General features: G+C 38.4%; 1 pseudogene across 1 annotated transcript; it reads left to right on the plus strand.

The window, feature by feature from the left end:
- The first annotated feature begins 298 nt into the window (after positions 1 to 298).
- Positions 299 to 1,877, plus strand: LOC306650349 (vomeronasal type-1 receptor 90-like; annotated as a pseudogene). Its single transcript has one exon. The product of its transcript is annotated as a vomeronasal type-1 receptor 90-like (transcript).
- Positions 1,878 to 18,837: the final 16,960 nt, after the last annotated feature.

Consider the following 18,837-nt stretch of genomic DNA (forward strand, 5'->3'; position numbering starts at 1 on the left):
AATCATAATGACCAATATTTCTTGAGGTCATTATATTTATGAAACATTTCCACAGATTGTACTTCATCTTCTTTAACTCATACTTGTAGAGTATATATCATCTGACTGTCCATATTTCATAGATGAGATGATCACTGTTTACCATCATAGACTGCTCAAGGTCAAGGTCATTCTTGAACTCGATGAAAGATCAGATGTAAATTCAATGTGTATTACAGTGTATTTTCCTCAATGTTGTCTCAGTTCATATTTTAAAGATATAGGTCTGGTACTAAACCAGAATAAAGACAACACTGAAATGATATATTTAATTGTAAATCTACTCCACTGACATTTAGTTCTTTACAAAGTTGGAATTCTCTATCATTATGCATTCCTCCCAATTAAATTCAACACATATTGTAGAGCTTCTCATATGTACCTGGGGCTTTATGAAGATGAGAAAGATAAAAATGGGATGAGGACGTAGCTCAGTTGGTAGAGTACTTGCCTTGAAAGCACAAAACCCTGGTTTCAATCCCAAGCACTTCAAAAAAATATGAAAACCAAATAATCCCCCAGAGAAAACAAAGATGAAATTATTAACTACAACTATTTTCAATAGCATATGGTAATTGTGAATGGATGCAAAAGGTGATGTACAGTGGGAAACCAACAATTGTTATATAATCCAGACCTGATTTGATAATAACAGGAGAATGGCACCTGGAGGGTGTCAGAGAGACTTGAGGACTGAAGGGGGAGAAGTGTGTGTTGGGGAGATGGAACACATTTCCTGATGATAAGAGTGGAGGCTGAGATTGATGATGATGTTACTATTTGAAATAAAGACTTTGTCTTTCTTTTCTCCTAAGATATAATGTGATTCTTTGCCCAAAAGATGAAAAAGACCAACCAACTATATGATTTTATTAGTATGAGAAATGCACTTTTCTCTGAAGTTGCCATTGGGATCTAAGCCAACACCATCCTTCTTCTCTTCCACATCTTCAGGTTCCTTCTCCAGCACAAGCTCAAGCCCACTGACTTGATCACTGGACTCTTGGCCCTAATCCACATAGGGATGCTGATAATTTTTGGGTACACTCCTACAAATATTTTTGTGCCTCAGGTCTTTTGGGATGACAACAAATGTAAATCACTTATCTACTTGTACAGGTGTTTGAGGGGCTTCTCCATTTGTGCCACCTGCCTGCTGAGTGTCCTCCAGGCCATCACCCTCAGTCCCAGGAGCTCCTGCTTGGCGAAGTTCAAACATAAGTCCCCACATCAGAGCCTGTGTTCCCTTGTGTTCCTGTGGGTGTTCTACATGTCCCTGAGTGCTCACTTTCCAATCTCTCCTACTGTGATCCCCAATGTGACCTCACGTGGTCTTGTAATTATTACTGACTACTGCACGATTTTACCAGTGAGTTACTTCCCCAGACATTTATTTTCTGTATTAGGTGTATTCCGGGATGGCTTCCTTATAGGGCTCATGGCTCTCTCAAGTGGTTACATGGTGACCCTCTTGTGCAGGCATAAGAAGCACTTCCAGCAACTTTCTAGCACCAGTCTTTCTCCCAGAGAATCTCCTGTACAGAGGGCCACCAGGACCATCCTGCTGCTCATGAGTTTCTTCATGCTCATGTACTGTTTAGACTGCATCTTGTCTTCCTTAAGACCTATGTGGAACAATGACCGTGTTTGTCAATTTATCCAGATGATGGTGGCTAATGGCTATGCCACAACCAGTCCTTTGTTGCTAATCTGTACTGAAAAACAAATTATTAACTTCTTCAAATTCTTTTTGGGAAAGACAAAACATGTTTCACTAGAGTGATAGGTAATTTTTCTGAATGTACCAAAACACTGGCTTCTGAATAGTAAATCACAGCACAGACTATATGAACCCTGGGTTAAATGAATATGGATATGTGCATGTTTTGCTAAATTTGTTTACTTTGAGACAATTGAATAAAAAATATGTAATAGAAACAGAAATCATTTACTTTTTTGAAATCACATAAGGGCCCAATCTGTCTACTTGGGGTCAGCAAGTGATTTTTATGGGGTAGGTCTCATGTTCATGGGCTTGGTTAGCCATTTATAAGACATTAAGAGTGTACAGTACTTTTTATAAAGTGCTTCAGTGAGTTGTATTTTTGTCCAACCAAATATATCAATGTTTATTTCCCTGAATTACCAACTGATCCATCAATTATTTTTTATTTTTATGTATTCATTTTGGGGGGCACCAGGGACTGAACTCTGGGGACTCAGCCACTGAGCCACATTCCCAGCCCTATTTGTATTTTATTTGAAGACAGGGTCTCATTGAGTTACTTAGTGCCTCACTTTTGCTGAGGTTAGCTTTCAATTCAAGATCCTCCTGTCTCAGTCAGCCCAGCCACTGGGATTACAGGTATTCACCACCAAAATTGTCCTTTGATTGATCTGTTTGAAAGAATTCAACATAGGAACTCAAGTTATCACACGCACACCAGTGTTACTAGTAGCATTATTCATGATAGCCCAATGAGGAAACAACTCAAGTCCAAAAGCATCTGAAGATACAAATAAAACATAGCCTGGCCATACCATGGAATATTATTCAGTGTGGAACAGAGGAAAAAATTCTTCAGCAAGTAATTTTTGAAGTTTGATGACATTATTGCAAGTGAATTGTCAGTCACAAAAGAACAAATGCTGGGGTTGAAATTATAGTTCAGTAGTAGAGTGCTTGCCTGGCATGTGTGAGAGACTGTGTTGTAACCTCATTACCACATAAAAATTAATCAAAGATATTGTGTCCATCTACAGCTAAAATTAATTTTTAAAAGAACCAATGCTATAATAGTTTAATGTAGAAGGTAGAAATACGAGTAGAAACTTTTATAGACAGAAAAATAGAATGGCATTTACCAGGGGCTGAGGGAGGGAGTCAGTGAGGAACTCCTATTTGATACATACACAGGGATAGTTTGGGAAGAAGAAAAAGTGCTGGAGATGGATGGTAATTATTTTCACAATAGTGTGGATATGCTGGCTGCCTATAACCTGCTATTATAAAGCATCAAAGTTGTGAATTTTCTGTTATGTGTGTCTGACCATAATGAAAAGTGCCCAATGACCTTCATTATTTCACATGCAATATACCATATACTGAAGGACAAACACCACATGTTCTTATTTATTTGTGAAAAGCAATGAATAAATGTAGTAGAAGAGAAAGGAATAGTGGTCATCAGAGAATGAGAAGAACAGGGAGAGGACAGATGGAAAGAGATCAGTGAGGGGCAGCAGGAGCAGAGTTGGGGAATCCCTTCTGGTACTTCTTTGGCACAGCAGGGTAACTATTGGTTAAAACAATCTAAAATATATTTCAAAATTCAATTCCCATCACATAAAAATAATTAATAGTTGAAGAGATGGAAATGCTTATTACTATGATCTGATTACTACAATCTATACACATGTACTGAATTACCATAAGGTACCCCATAAAAATGCACATGTATAAATATATCTTTAAAAATAGTTTCTAGTGTTTTTATGAACAGATAAGATTCTCAAAAATAAAAGTGATTTGATGGCATGATTCTCAAAATGCCAAAATATAATTTTCTAAATGTTTCATTGGATTTTAGTAAATTGGGTCCAAATCATTTTGTTGTCATTGTTTGGGATCAGGGATTGAACCCAGCATTGACTAACTACTGAGACATGTTTCCAGCCCTTTTTATTTTGAAACAGGTTATTGATAATTTGCTTGGCTAAGTTTTCCAAGCCTGACCTTGAACTTGTGATTATCCTGGATCATTCTTCTAAGTCCCTGGAATTATTGGTGTGGGCCACCTTGCAAAGTATCTGAAAAGGAAGAATTCTTGTTATGGATTCAGTTAAGCAGCAGCTACAAAAGGGTATGTAGCCTTAGGTAACAAGAGTTTTCATGTTCTGGGAAAGTGTTTTACATGAGTTCACAATGTCAAATTCAAATTATACAAGAATACATGGAAAACTTCTGTCCTTGATAGTTCATGCTGTAGAGACTACAGATTTGTAGTATTTTTTGAATTAGAAAAAGGAAAAAAATAGAGATGCGTAGTTGAATTAGAGGACAGCACTATATGTCACCAAATATTTCAGCAGATGAACTGTAGGAAATATTACAATATCATATATCTTCTACTGACTTACAGTATCATTGCTCCTGTCTGGTAATTTTGCCTTCAAAATTATGATGTAGAGAAATAGCCAAAATTAGAGGTAAGTTATAAAATAGGTTGCAGCATATATACCTACTAAATGATAAAATAATCAAAATCTACAACAGTAGTGCCTAGATTCTTGGTCATGTCCAACTAGTTAAAATGATAGGATACTGTGCCACAGTGTTGCAGAAAGTGACAAGACTGGAGGGGAAAGATGGAGACATGAAAAGAACCTTCGCCAAAGAAGCACTATACACATAATGTCAACATATGAAAAGATACTTAACAGCACATGTCACTGGGGAAATAAAGTTAAAAGTACTGGAAGATCCCACTCACCACTTTCAAGTAACAGAACTTTACACAAAACCCAAGAATAACAAATAGTGGTTGATTGCAGATCATAGGAAGTGTCCTTGATTTTTGTTCAGAAGTCAAATATGTTCTTCTGGAGAAGGGGCACTGAGATTTTTATCCTTAATAAAGTTACCCTATGACACAGTGATTATTTACCCAAATTGTTTGTAAACTGATGCCCACAGAAATAGTGTCTGTTACTGAAGGCATGTCACTGAATGCAAATTTATTAAGGAGGTCATGTTTTTGAGAAAAGCAAAGAATGTAGGCTTAGTGCTTTGCTACCAAAGGGGAAGCACAGAGACCTCCAGACACAGAGACTATGATTCTGCTCACTGAAGGAAACTGGTAATTTTTTTTTTTTTTTGGAAGATTTTCAGAGACTACCTGTCAGGAATCCCTGTGGGGGAATTGGGATTCACATGTTACTTTAGGAGACAGCCATTCTTGAGATCTTCTGGTGTCATCCTTGCTGTCTTAATAACTTGGTTCCATTGGTGGGTGGGCACTCAAAGACAGATAATTGGGATTAGAATGGGAAAATTTAATCTTGTTCCCTGCCCACAAGTGAAGGAGGAGGAGAGGGAGAAAAGGAAAAGAAAACGTGTTCATTTTAAAAGAAGCCTCAGTAGCAGAGTGGCATGGACTATATTCAAATCACTAGGTGGACCACTGCTGCATATGCAAGTGTTGACACAGCTTCATTCAGTGACACAGTAAGTTGGACGGAATGCAGACATTCTTTTGCAAATTCATGGAGTAGCAAATGTACTTTTTCCAAGACATGTCTATGCATCAAAAAAGAGTAGCCTACTGATTAGCTCAACAACAAGAATGAAACTCAAATGCATTTTACTAAATCAAAGAAACCAGGATATAAAGGGTACTTATTTCATTCCATTTACATGACATTTCTGAAAAGGAGACAATGTAGAGTAAACTGGAAACTACTGAGTTTTAGGGTTAGACAAAAATATAGCCTTTAGATAAAAAGTAGATGAGACCTGGCATCCTGTACCTGCAGCCCAAGCTGCTTAGGAAGCTGAGGCAGGACAGTATGAACCCACAAGAGTGAGTACAGCCTGGGCATTCCAACAAGACTCTTTCCCCAAAAAAGCAAAAACAAAGACAACAATAACACACACACACACACACACACCACCTAGGTTATTTTTAAGGTGAAGGAATTCTCCTGTACTCTGCTGGGTTGAAATATAAATGAATGCCTGCCATTTTTCAAAACAATGGAATTCATTTTACAAAGAGTGAACTCTAATGTGGGGAAATAAAAGAAAAACTTTAAAATGGAAGTGAGAGTATAACAGTGGTCCACTGTGACTTTTAAACAAAGCCTTTTCTGATTATTTTAAAAGTGACTTGTTTGTATTTTTCTCTTCTCCCTCTCCCCCTCCCTAACCTTGGGACAAGGAACAAAATTCCCTTGAGTTGTATGTTCTCCACTGGAAGGAGAGGTCACCAGAAGAACTAGGAAATGGCTGAATCCCAAATTACAAGTGAATTTTCATACACCATCAGGATGCACCTAAGACCCGCTTCCAGGGCCCACCTGGAATGCAGTCTTTGTATACCTTCTCTAAAATAGGTCTGTTTTCCCTGAAGGGCAGAACTACTGCCTCTGGATCAGGAGTCCCTGCGTTTCTTTTTTCTTACAAATAAATAGAACTTTAAAATCATGTCCTTATTTTTGGATTGACATTGGGGACAAGGACCAAGTTTTCAGTAAAAAACTGGAGACCAAGATGAGTCCTGAGAGCAGCCATGCTCTGGTTTCTTGGGCAGGCCTGGCACCTCATGCAGTCACACTTTCATACTGAGGAGGTAGGTTAATATTTTTGAGAACTGACTGCTGGAAACCTAGGAGAAAGGCTAGTATGCCTTGGGCTAATTCAGAGGGAATCCTTCTGGGAATAAAGGGAAATACAGAGAGATCATCCCAGCAACTTCCAGAGTCCCTTTTGCTTCAGGGAACACCCACCTTTCTTTCCTGAACTCCAGGGATTGTTCCATTGTGGTCTAATTTGAGAAAAATGAAACTGAAAGCAGTAAGTGTAAGAACCCAGAATTCACTCTGGACAGAGGAACACACATGAATTTATTAAGCACACAGAGTGTCTCCCTGCAGGGTGAGAGAGAAAATGAGAGGAAAAGAGACAGGGCACATGTGCAGGAGAGAGTGAAATGGAGGAGACAGCATAAAAGTGAGTAGGAGAGAGAGTGTGAAAATGGTGGGCGCACCATTCTTAAGGAGTCAATTTCTGTAGGGTAACAGGGACCAATAACAGAGAAGGATACTTGACAGCTGAATGATGAAGAAATAGCTAGCTAGGACGTTCAGAGACTGACAAGATAGGTTGTATATTGGGAGGCAGGGGAAATGACTGCAGAGTTAGGGCGGGGGAGAAGCTTTATATTATATTACAGTAAGTCTCCACACCTTGGCCACTTTCTAAGCTCCCCTGTGTACCTACTATTGGCATCACAGCTACCATTTTGCTGCCACCATTATTCTGCCCCCTCCTCACACACACCATTTTACAACCCAGAATGTCAGTCTGCGAAAATTCTCGGCAGCCACTCGTACAACCGTTAACCTGTGAACTTTGTCACCAGCAATGGGTCCTTAGCCCACAAAATTCCACTACTTAAGAGAAGCTTCCCAGGATATAAGATCAATGCTCATAAATCTAATGCATTTTTATACATAAGTGATGAATCTTCAGAAAGAGAAGTTAGGAAAACTATCCCATCCACAAAAGCTTTGAAAAAAATAAAATACACAGGAATCAATCTAACAAAAGAGGTGAAAGACCTCTACAATGAGAACTACAGAACACTAAAGAAAGAAATTAAGAAAAACCTTAGAATATGGAAAGATCTCCCATGTTCTTGGATAGGCAGAATCAATATTGTCAAAATGGCCATATTACCAAAAGTGATGGTATTATGTGATTTTTCAGCAGTGACAATGAGTTTAATAAGTGAATGTGAGATAAAACAGTGAGGATGTTTGGTGAGTGTCAGGTGACATCATGAGGGTATTATGTGAATTAAAGAGGAAGCTTTTAGGGTGTTCTGTACCACAGGCCACACTGAGGGTATTTGTGGGTGTCAGAGGTCACACAAATTGCATGTTAGCATCAGAGTTCAGAGTGAGGGTAATTTTTGACTATCACAGGTCATAGTGATGATATTAAGGGCCCGAGTAACAGGAGGGTATTATGTAAGTGTCAGAGGTCACAGTGAGAGTATTATGAGTGTCAGTGGTCAAAGTGAGGGTAGTATATGAGTATCATAGTGAAGATATGATGAGTATTAGGGGCCAGGTCAAGATATTATATGTGTGACAGAGTCATCACTACAGATATTTTGTCAATGTCACAGGCCATGTTGGGGATATGATGTGCATTTCAGAGGACAGAGTGAAGACATTACATGAAGGTCAGAGGGTACAGTTAATATATTGTGTGAACATCAGAGGTAATAATGAGGGTATTATGGGAGTGTGAGATGTCGTAGTAAGGATGCTATATGAATGTAAGATACCTCAGTGATGATGTTAGGTGAGCCTCAGAGGCCATAGTGAAGGTATTACATGAGTTACGGAGGTAAGAATTAGGTTTTGTGTGTGTATAACAAGCCACAGAGGATAGTATGTGAGTGTCAGAGGTCAGAATGAGGGTATTATGTGAGTGTCAGAAGCGATAGAATATTTTTTCAACACAGGGGCCATAATGACAATAGTATGTGATTGTCACAGGTCACAGTGAGGGTAACATGCTTATTTTACACAGCCCACTTTATTCATCATGCTTCAGTTCCAAATTCACAGACCCCTGTGTGGCTTCTTCCCATCTCTGCAGAGTGGGTAAAGGCCAGCTTGCTGCCCAGCTGGTGCTGCTCCCTGTGCATAGAACCTAGTAGGTGAACCTCTCCATCCTTCTTGACCCTCAGCCAGGAATCTCCTACCTCTTCTCCTCACTGCTCCTTCCAGCTCATCTTCACAATCCCCATAAGCACAGTGGCACACACCTGGAATCCAGTGGTCCAGGAGGCTGAGGTGGGGGATCACAAGTTCTCAGCAATTTAGTGAGGCCCTAAGCAACTGAGAGAGACCCTCTCTCAAAATAAAATATAAAAATTGCTGGGAATGTGGCTCCGTGGTTAAGCACCCTGGGTTCAATCCCCAGTACCAAAAACAAAAACAAAACAATACAGCAAAGTATCCAAACATATTTCTCCAGTGAAGACATACAAATGGTCAACAGGCAATATTAGATAATCTTTATCAACTTATCAAAGAAATACAAATCAAAATCACAATAAACATTCCAATTAACTCAATAATTACACACTGCATTTGAAAAGTACATGGCTCCTATCCATGAATATATACACCTGTTGTTTTCTCAAAAGAAACACTAAAAAGAAAGCCAATATGAGCAATTGCCACACACTTGTTAGAATGATGATTATCAACAAAGCGAAAACAGAATGGCTACAGAAGATATGGAGAAACTGTCATGCTCATGTCATCAGGGGAATGTAACATGGTACTACAATTATGGAAACCAGCACAGAATTTGCACCAAAAATGAAAAGCAGAACAACTAGATGTTACTACTACCCCTTTTCTGGGTACACATCCAAAGGAACTGAAATCAAGATCTCTATGAGATGTCACCACTTGCATGCTCATAACAGCATCCTGTACAAGAGCCAAGGTATAGAAACACTTCATGTCCACAACACATGAAGAATTACAGGAGTAGATTATTCAACCCTGAAAAAAGGAAATGAATCCAGGCATTTATGACAATATTAAAAAGTCTGGAATTATGCTAAGTGAAGAACAAATACTGTATGATACTACTTACCCGAGGTATTTAAAATAGTCAACTTCAGTGAAACATCCCAGAGACCCAGGAAGCTGAGACAGGACAACGGTGTGCTCAAAGACAACCTCAGAACCTTAGCAAGACCTGAAGAAACTTCATGACACTTTGTCTCTAAAAACACAAAAAAAGGACTGTGGATATGACCCAGTGGTTAAGTTCCTCTGGGTTCAACTCCTGGTACCAAGAAATACACACACACACACATACACACACACACAGAAAGTAACATGTTGGTTTGCCAGAGAATGGGGTTAGAATAAAGTGAGGTGCACTTATTCAGTGGATAAACAAATTCTACTATTTTTGCACAATTCTGTATTTACTGTTTACAATGCTATAATACAGAGTTATAAAATTTTTAAGACTAAAGATATCCTACTTAGCATTCTCACAACTATGGAGGAAAGACAGGGATGGGAAAAAGGAATGGAGAGAGGAAGGGAGAGAGAGAGAAAGTGAGAAAGAAAGTATGAGTGAGAGTGAAAGAAAGACAGAGACAGAGATAAAAGGAGGAGGAGGAGGAGGAGGAGGAAGTCAGGCCAAAAAGGAATAACATCATGGGTGTTCCTCCAACACAGTCCAGATCCCTGCTCAATGTAGTCCTCTCCTTGCTAAATACTGTGCTCTGTCTATCATAATTTTTTATTAATTTTATCTTTGTACTTAAATTTTATAGGTGAATTTCAAAAAGAATATGGGCCACATGTATGAACACAGCACGCATATGAAACCTGCATGTATACTGCATCTGACCACCTCATGCACGTTGAGGAGTTTTTATTCCAAATAGCAGAGAAGTGTGGGGGGTGATGAAATATAGGAACTGAGAGAGGTGGTACAAGGTAAGTGTGTCCTAACCATGTAAAAGTACAGAGAGGGAGGGCGCTGAAGCCCAGGAATACCACCCTTTGGGTTCCAAATGGAATTAAATTAAAGTGCAGAAGAAGGCAGTGAATTTTTTCCCTAAGACCAAGAACAACTCCCTTATCCTTTGTCACTCATGGTACTTTACTGTTTTATCCCCTTCTCCAGCTGACAATGTGAAGGGAAAGGGAAACCATGGCCATCTACATTGGTCTTCCTTTCAGTTCTTTCTGATTCACTAACAAACCAATGGAAAAATATGTTAGCAGTTATTGAGGTATAGTGAAAAAAAATCACATTGGTTGTGTGTAACATTCTCACTGCTCTGGTATGAATGAACTCAACATGAGTATGCAAGGTACAAAATATGACTGGCTTTTAAGTTTGAATTTAGAATTGACATTGCATAATTAAAGATAATTTAAAAAATCTTGCAAACAATTTAAAATCCTGATTTTTCTGTAATAAGAAGGATACTGAAGGACAAATAAAATGCACATGAACTATGAAGACAGCACCAAGGAAATACATTTCTGTTGCATGATGTTAATGGCACAGGTTACCTGTTTTTTGAACAAGTACTCTATATTTTCATTTTGTGTTGGACCTGTCAATTACACAGGCCCTAATAGCTACCATTAACAAGGACTCTATTTCCCTGGAGAAATGCCTGATTCTAGGATCTGGTGAGGAAATACAAAATGAGCCTGAACATAGCAGAATGAGGAGGCAGAGGAGAGGGAGGAGGAGGAGGAAAATGTCCCAAGTGTGGACATCTGACAAATGACCTGAGAACTAAGGTGAAAGATATTTCAAGAGCCAAACACCAAAGAATATGATTAATAAAATAAATAGCTTTAATACTGAAATAAAACTGAAAGTAACCATTGAATATGTGTTTACTGACATAAATAAGTAAATGGCTACATAGGTAATTAGTGAAGGGAAAAGAAAAATCTAATGAAGAGTTGAAAACCACGCAGGTGGACAGCACCCCTCCTTCAGGTGGAGCTTACTCTCCTTCTCCATTTCAGGGTGGCCAGATTCAGTGGCTTGATCACAAAGGATAGTACAGAAAAAAAGAGAAGAGAAGGAAGTTCTCAAATGGTAAATCTGGCAAAAACCACCTTGACCATGGGTGGATGATAGCATCTTAAGGATTTCAGTGAACATCAGGCAATCCTGTCATGCTGTGACAAGAAGGCACCTCATTTCTGTCCTATTTTTTTCCTAAATTATTTAACCACCATCAAACACCACATAAGAAAAATGATGTATGGCCGGCATTTGCCATTATTGTTAAAATCTTGATAAATAAGAAAAGACTAATACAGTTCTCTTGACAGGTGACTGGCAGTGACCACTTTCACAAGCAGGAGTTAAAGCATGAGGATATTTTACAAAACAATTCAAGGTATACAGCAGAAGACTGCAAAATTGGGCAGGGGACAGGAAGCAAGACAAAGACTAGTGTCCCAGACACCACAATTAGCACTAAGGAACATGAACACAGAAGCACTTCTAACTACAAAGAAGGGAGGGAGGGAGTGAGGGGGAATGGGAGAGGGACCAGTGGTAGAAAGAAGGAAAATAATTGGATTAAAATGAGGTAAAAAATGTATGTTAATTTTGTAAATAAAGCATTATCACCTGAATTTAAGAAAAGAAGAAGAAATTCATGTGAAAAAGAAGCATTTGCTTATTTCACACATTTCTTTTTTGTCCAAAATACCTATTTGATATAAGATCACCTCTATGTTGTGATTAATATTATTGGTCTCAAAATAAATTTAAAAATATTTTTGAAAATATTCAGATGTGGTTTAGTGGTTAAGCACCTTGGTTTCAATTCCTGGTACCAAAAAACAAAACAAAACAACAACACAAAAAAACTTGTGGATCTACTGTATTCAATTACATATTTCCATTTTAGCATCTGTTTTTCTCTGTTGTGGAAGAGGCTAAAAGTAAGTCTGTCACACATTCGTTCTTATGCATGTCCAACATTTAGCCCTCAGGCTGTTGTATTTAGTCCAAGATCTGTAAATTTATCTGCCACCTCCCTTTCCTTGGATATTTTGTCAAAATGTAGGAGGAGGCATCACTCACCTCTAGTCCTGGGACCCCAAATTGTTTGTTTCTGCATTAATTTAGGTACAAGTCATTAGTTGGCACAGTCCCACTGTACAGATGGGAACAGCAAGGCTTGTTCAAAGTCATTTTCCACGTGGTCCATCAGTGCAGGACTTGAGATTTGGGCCAGTGTTCACCTGTTATAGAGAGCGGACTGAGCAGAGTCACTGGGGCCCTGAGATTTTGGACTTGAGTGCTGGCATCAAGAGGAAAAAGACTTGTTCTCTGTGTAACTTCTGGGAAGATGAGGGATCCTGGATAGAACTCAGGGCTGACTCTCGCCCTGGAGAACTCAGGGCTCAGATTAGGTACTGGACAATTTTCCTATGGTGCCTCCATTCCATTCCCAGAGAACTGAGAAAGGAATTACTGACAAAGGTTGCTGTGCCTCTTGGCCCAGATTATTTTCCAAATCTGAGGATGATGAACAGAAATTGGAACAAGGAAGATATCCAATGCATCTGTTTTTCCTCTACTATAAAAATACACCCACCAGATACTGAAATTTTTTTCCTTTTGCTTCAAAAAAGTTCAGAGGTGGGTATCTGAGCTGCCATTGTTTTCCAAGCATGCCTTCATGTCCAAGATCATTCCTGTTTTCCATTCTGCCATCCTTTTCAAGACAGCTATCAGGGCAAGGGGAAGAAGGGAAAAACAAAGAGCTGGAGGCCCAGGGGCTTGAGCAAGATCTCATTGGCCAGCACATAATCATAGGCACTCATACCTGTGAAGGATATTGGGGCATGTAGTTAATGTTTGGTTTTCTTTATTGGTTTTGTTTTCGGTGGTGTGGACTGAATCCAGGGGTACTTAAGCAATGAGCCTCCATACCCTACTCTTTTTTTTTTTTTTAAGATAAGGTCTCCCTCTGTTGCTTAGGGTCTCAATATGTAGCTAAAGCTGAACTAAATCTTGCAAGCCTCCTGCATCAGCCCCCTGAGCCATTGGGATTATAGATGTGTACCCCCACACCTGGCTATTTTTTTATTAGGTGCTTATGATGGAACCCAGAGCCAGGCACATGTCCAGCACTTGTTTTACTACTGATCTGTACCTCCAGCCCTAATAAAATGTCCTTTAGTAATTTAGCAACACATTTTTAAAAAGCAAGGTCCCATTCAAACAAATGAGGGTTATCTAGAGCTAAAACAGAACAAACAGTTGTGCTGGGGTGGGTGGGTGTGTAGCAGAGCCAGGGCAGGATCACAAGGTTGCATGGCAGGGTGGGCAATAAGTGATGATATATCCAGGATGCTGACCTGAATGAGCACTGATTGTCTGTTAAAGGAGGCCAGGTGTGGGTGGCTAGGTTGAGACATTATTCATTCATGTGTATAGAGGGACATCCAGGTGGAGTAGGGGCAGAAGGTGAGTTCATTTGGGTGTTTATCCAAAGACCCACATTCCCAGCACTTTTTGTTTTTTATTTTGTAAAAGGATTAAGCTAAGTTGCTTAGGACCTCACTAAGTTACTGAGGTTGGCTTTGAACACCCAATCATCCTTTTTCAGCCTCCCCAGCTGCTTAAATTAGAGGCATGTGCCATTGCACTCATCCTAAAACAATTTTAAAATTTATTCCATGCTAATATGAATGTATATAAACTTATACTGTAAAAAAATATATAATATTTCCACTTATGTGATATAAATTTATACAAAAGGGCATATGCCATTTATATGCATACTGATGTCATAAATTAGAGAACTCTATTGATCAAATGTGACCAATAAAAGATTGGACACATGTACACTTTATTTATAACTTTCTATTCATTTTTTCTGGACTTATCATTGGAGACAACACCAAAAAATTGAATAAATGAAAGCAGAAAATTTTTCCAATTTGCCTAATTTTTAAATGGGTATAATTTTGTATTTTTCTAGTGGTGGTGGAGAGTTTTAAATGTCCACCATTGTTGCATATAGGCTCTCAACCACTGAAATTTGATCACACAGAAGTGAAAAGCAGAAAAATTTCCTAGATTTCTAAGAAAGAAAATGAGATTGTTGATGGATAGGGAGTGCTCAAAAACAGTGAAAAGCAGAAAGTAACTCTAAGGATTTATAGTACAATGGACTTGTCACACTCTATAATAACTACTTATCAAGTCAAAATGTCAGAGAAATGTTTTCAGGTTTTAAACATAAAAATGCTAATATTTTAGAAGATGGAAATTACCCTGATTTACCCTGTGCATCACACTGGATGCACATATTATAATTCTGGGTCTCATATTGAAGTAGACATAGATTACAATTAAAAATCAAATGAACAAAAATCAACAGTTCAATGTTTTAACCCAGCACTTACATCACCTTGGAGTTTTAAATGGTATCCATGTTCAGAAATATTTAACTTATGATTTTGCCTAAGGCCTTGCCTTTAGAGCTATATGGTCTAAAGAGTCATGAAATAATTTAGTCTCACCCACATGATTTCCTGATGACTGGTATTTTTCAGTGTGTATCTGGAAACAATTTAAAACACACACTTGCTATTTCAGATGCTTGACGTAAAGCACAAACATGTCTTGTATAGGAAATATTCCATCAGATTAACATCAAATTTGATGTATCAAGTTTAGGTGTGGGTCTCTGAACCAGAGAAATACATTGCTTACTTCATGCAGATGACAGTTGGAAGTCTTCTGGAAGTCTATCTTTTAGGCTTCAGTAAAATTCTTGTTCTTTAATTAAAACTTTACAAAGGAATGACTTGGAATCTATCTTAAATATGACTTATTACCACACTTATTCCATATAACTGAGGAGAAAACAATTAGAATATGTTCCTACTAATATGATAGATGGACTTTGCTCACTTTGGATAGATATTCTTCTCAAGATAATAACATGTATATAAGATGGATAGCTATACTGGGGATTCAGAGACAGTCCTAAAATACCACCAAGAAGTTTTCTAAACACATTGCTAAAAGGTTGTAACATTAAGGAGTTTTTTCTGAGGCAACAACATGGGTAGTAATGATTAATAACAGTAAATTAAATCACCCAAGTCACATGAATGAGGAACTGCATAATTAAAACATAATGACCAACATTTCTATAGACATAATTATATGTGAGAAACACTTCCATATTTTATACTTGATCTTTTCTCACAAGTAATATCTCTAAAGCATAGGTTATATGACTGCCCAAATTTCATATGAGATGATAAGATTTAGCATCAAGGTCACACTTGAACTCAATGAAAGATCACAAATGTAAACTCAAAGCATATGTCTTAGACAGCATGCTTCTCAGTGGTGGCTCAGATGTATTAAAGGTATTAGGTCTGGAAATGAACCAAAACAAATACAGCATTGAAACAATATACCTATGTGTGCCCCTACTCAATTGGGATTCAGTTCTTCAGAGGGTTGGAATTCATTACTATTATGCAAACCTCCCACTTGAATTCACCAAAATTGTACAGTTTTTCATATATTCCTGGTACTTAATCAGGAAGAGAAAGATGAATACTAAGTAAGGCATTACCCCATAAAACCTCAAGATGACATTATGTTTGAGAACTATTTTTCAATAATGTATGGTAATTCTGAGTGTATAGGAAAGCTGATGTACAGTGGGAGTCCAACAATCATTACATAATCCAGACATGATTTGATTAAACCTAGGAAAATAGCACCTGAAGGGTGCCAGAGAATCTTGAGAACTGAAGTGCAGAAACACTGTGTTAGGGTGAATCCACATATTTCCTGATGGTAAGAGTACAGACTGAAATTCATGAAGGTGATACTATTTGAAATAAAGACTTTCTCTTCATCTTTTCCTAAGATATATACTCTGTGATTCCAATCCCAAATGATGAAAAAATCAATCTACTCTATGATTCCCCTGGCTTAAGAGATACACTTTTCTCTGAAGTTGACCTTGGGATGTCAGCCAACACCATCCTTCTTCTGTTCCACAACTTCGTATACCTACTCTAGCAAAAGCTCAAGTCCACCAACCTGACCATTGGTCTCGTGGCCCTAATACACTTAGGAAGGCTAATAATTATGGGATTTTTAGCTACAGATATTTTTGTGTGTCAGGATTTGGGGGGTGATATCAAATGTAAATCAATAATTTCCTTACACAGGTTTTTTTTTTTCATTGTTTAACAATGGTTTGTTTATGTAAAAAAATGGGATACATGTTGTTTCTCTGTACATGGAGTCAAGGTATGCCATTTGCTTACACTGGTTTTTTTGGGGAGAGTTTCTCCACTTGTACCACTTGACTGCTGAGTGTCCTGCATGCCATCATGCTCAGCCCCAGAAGCTCTTTCTTGGCAATATTCAAACATAAATTCCCACATCAAAGCTTGTGTTCACCTGTTCTTTCTGTGGGTCTCTTACTTCTCCTTGATTACTCCCTCCTCATTCTGTTTCACTCCTATTCCCAATGTGACCTCACGTGGTCATATGAATTACTGTATGCTGCATGATTATACCAATGTGTTACTTGTTAATACATTTATTTCCCCTATTGGGTGTATTCCAGGATGTCCTTCTTCTATGACTCATGGCCTCTGATTCTTTCTAAAGGTCAGTAAATTGATAAACCTCTAACCATAAAATAAGAGATGTTATCACAAATAATACCTGAACAGCAAAATAAAAATAAACATTGCATACAACTCTCAGCTCATGGATTTGAAAACTTAAATTACATTAAGTAATTCACTAAAGGACAAGTTACCAAAGTTCACATGGTGATCATCATATTGGGAAGAAATTATTTGTTTCAGCATTGCTCTCTCTCTCTCTCTCTTTCTCTCATCAGGTCATGGGTTTATTAAGGACACAACTGTTTCCTTCTGTAACCATGACATGGTATCAACCACATGGAAAAGGAAAAAGTAAGAAATAGCAAAATGATTCTCTCAGGAAAGGAAAGAAGAAATTAAAAGCACACTGTGATAGTACACAGAAATTCCAAAATGTGCCCACTGTCTCCTGGAGAGGCTACAGGAAACATGAGCTCTTATACCTGCTGGAGAGAGAAAAATATTGTAATCCCCCATTCAACAGGGCTTTGTTATTTGCAATCAAAGATGTGTTTAAACATTAATTAAGAAATATTTCTTGCAGGATTGAACCCTGCAGATGCATTTGCAAAACTACAAAATAGGTGCCCAGAGTTATTCACTACAGCAGTTTTGGTAAGATATGAAGCTTGGAAATAGCACTAATATCTATCATGCAAAATATTTGCAACTCTGGTCTATTCACACCATGGAAAGTTAAGATCTTTGAATACATAGTGTGTTTTCCAGGTTGTTTTAAATGAAAGGGGCAGATGGGATATGCAACACCACTACATTTGAGGTAAAAAAGAAAGGGACATAATAATATATCATCATTCTTGCCACCTACTAGAAGAAGAAATTGTAAGAATGTGCACCAGAAACAAAACAGACACTCAGAAGGGGCAGTTGGAATAGACTAGAGGGGACAGGGGTGAAGATGAGAATTCAGTGTATTTTAACTTGGGTTTATATTTAACCCATATAAGTAACTTATATTTTAAAAACTTAGGATTAAATCAAAGAGAAAAAAATCAAGCCTGAGAGACAGGTGACAGACTGACCACACAGCATAAACCATCTGACTCTAGTACTAAAATGATTCCTTAACCTTGTGTGACTTCCAGGATCTTACAGTCCAATGTGCACACAATTCTTACCTAAAATAACAATTGTGGTTGTGGAGTAAGAGTTGCTGGTCAGGACTTGTCAATAAAGGGTGCCAGGATTTATTAGCAACGTCTACTGTCAACACAGCATGGGCCACATGGGTTCCATGCTTTCTCCATTAGACTGGAGGTCACAATGATGGAGGCCACATAGACAGGGACCACTTCTAATCCAGTGTGTCCAGTCTGCTGAGTGCACAGATTCTACTATTAATATACACTGAAGGATTCTTTGATAGTTTAATGACAAGAACACAGAGAGAACTTGAAAGTTTATTTCAGATCCTTCTTCCAGGAGCCAGGCTACACACCCAGTCCTGGGACCTGTGTGAAGACAGAATTGAATGTCTTGATAGCTCATTGTGAACCTGGGCAGAACCAAAGCCTCTTATGCACATCCAGGGCCAACCTCCTCCATCTCCCATGTGGGCCCAGTACGAGATTTCATGTCCTTCTGATAGGCATTCATGGCAGGTATCATGAGAACAGGGGCAAGGCTGTTACACTCACCTCTTCTAGGAACCCTTTCTTCATCCACTTTGGGCCTGGGTCTGAATGACCCAGCTGTCACAATCCTAAAGTCCTTGTTGCTTTGGGCAGATAATCACTCAGCTGTCACACTAAGTCCTCAACTCTTGGGAAGTTGTCCACCAGTTGTCCAATCAGA

Source organism: Sciurus vulgaris (assembly GCF_902686455.1).
Source record: "Sciurus vulgaris genome assembly, chromosome: 19".
In the NCBI taxonomy this organism is placed as follows: domain Eukaryota; kingdom Metazoa; phylum Chordata; class Mammalia; order Rodentia; family Sciuridae; genus Sciurus; species Sciurus vulgaris.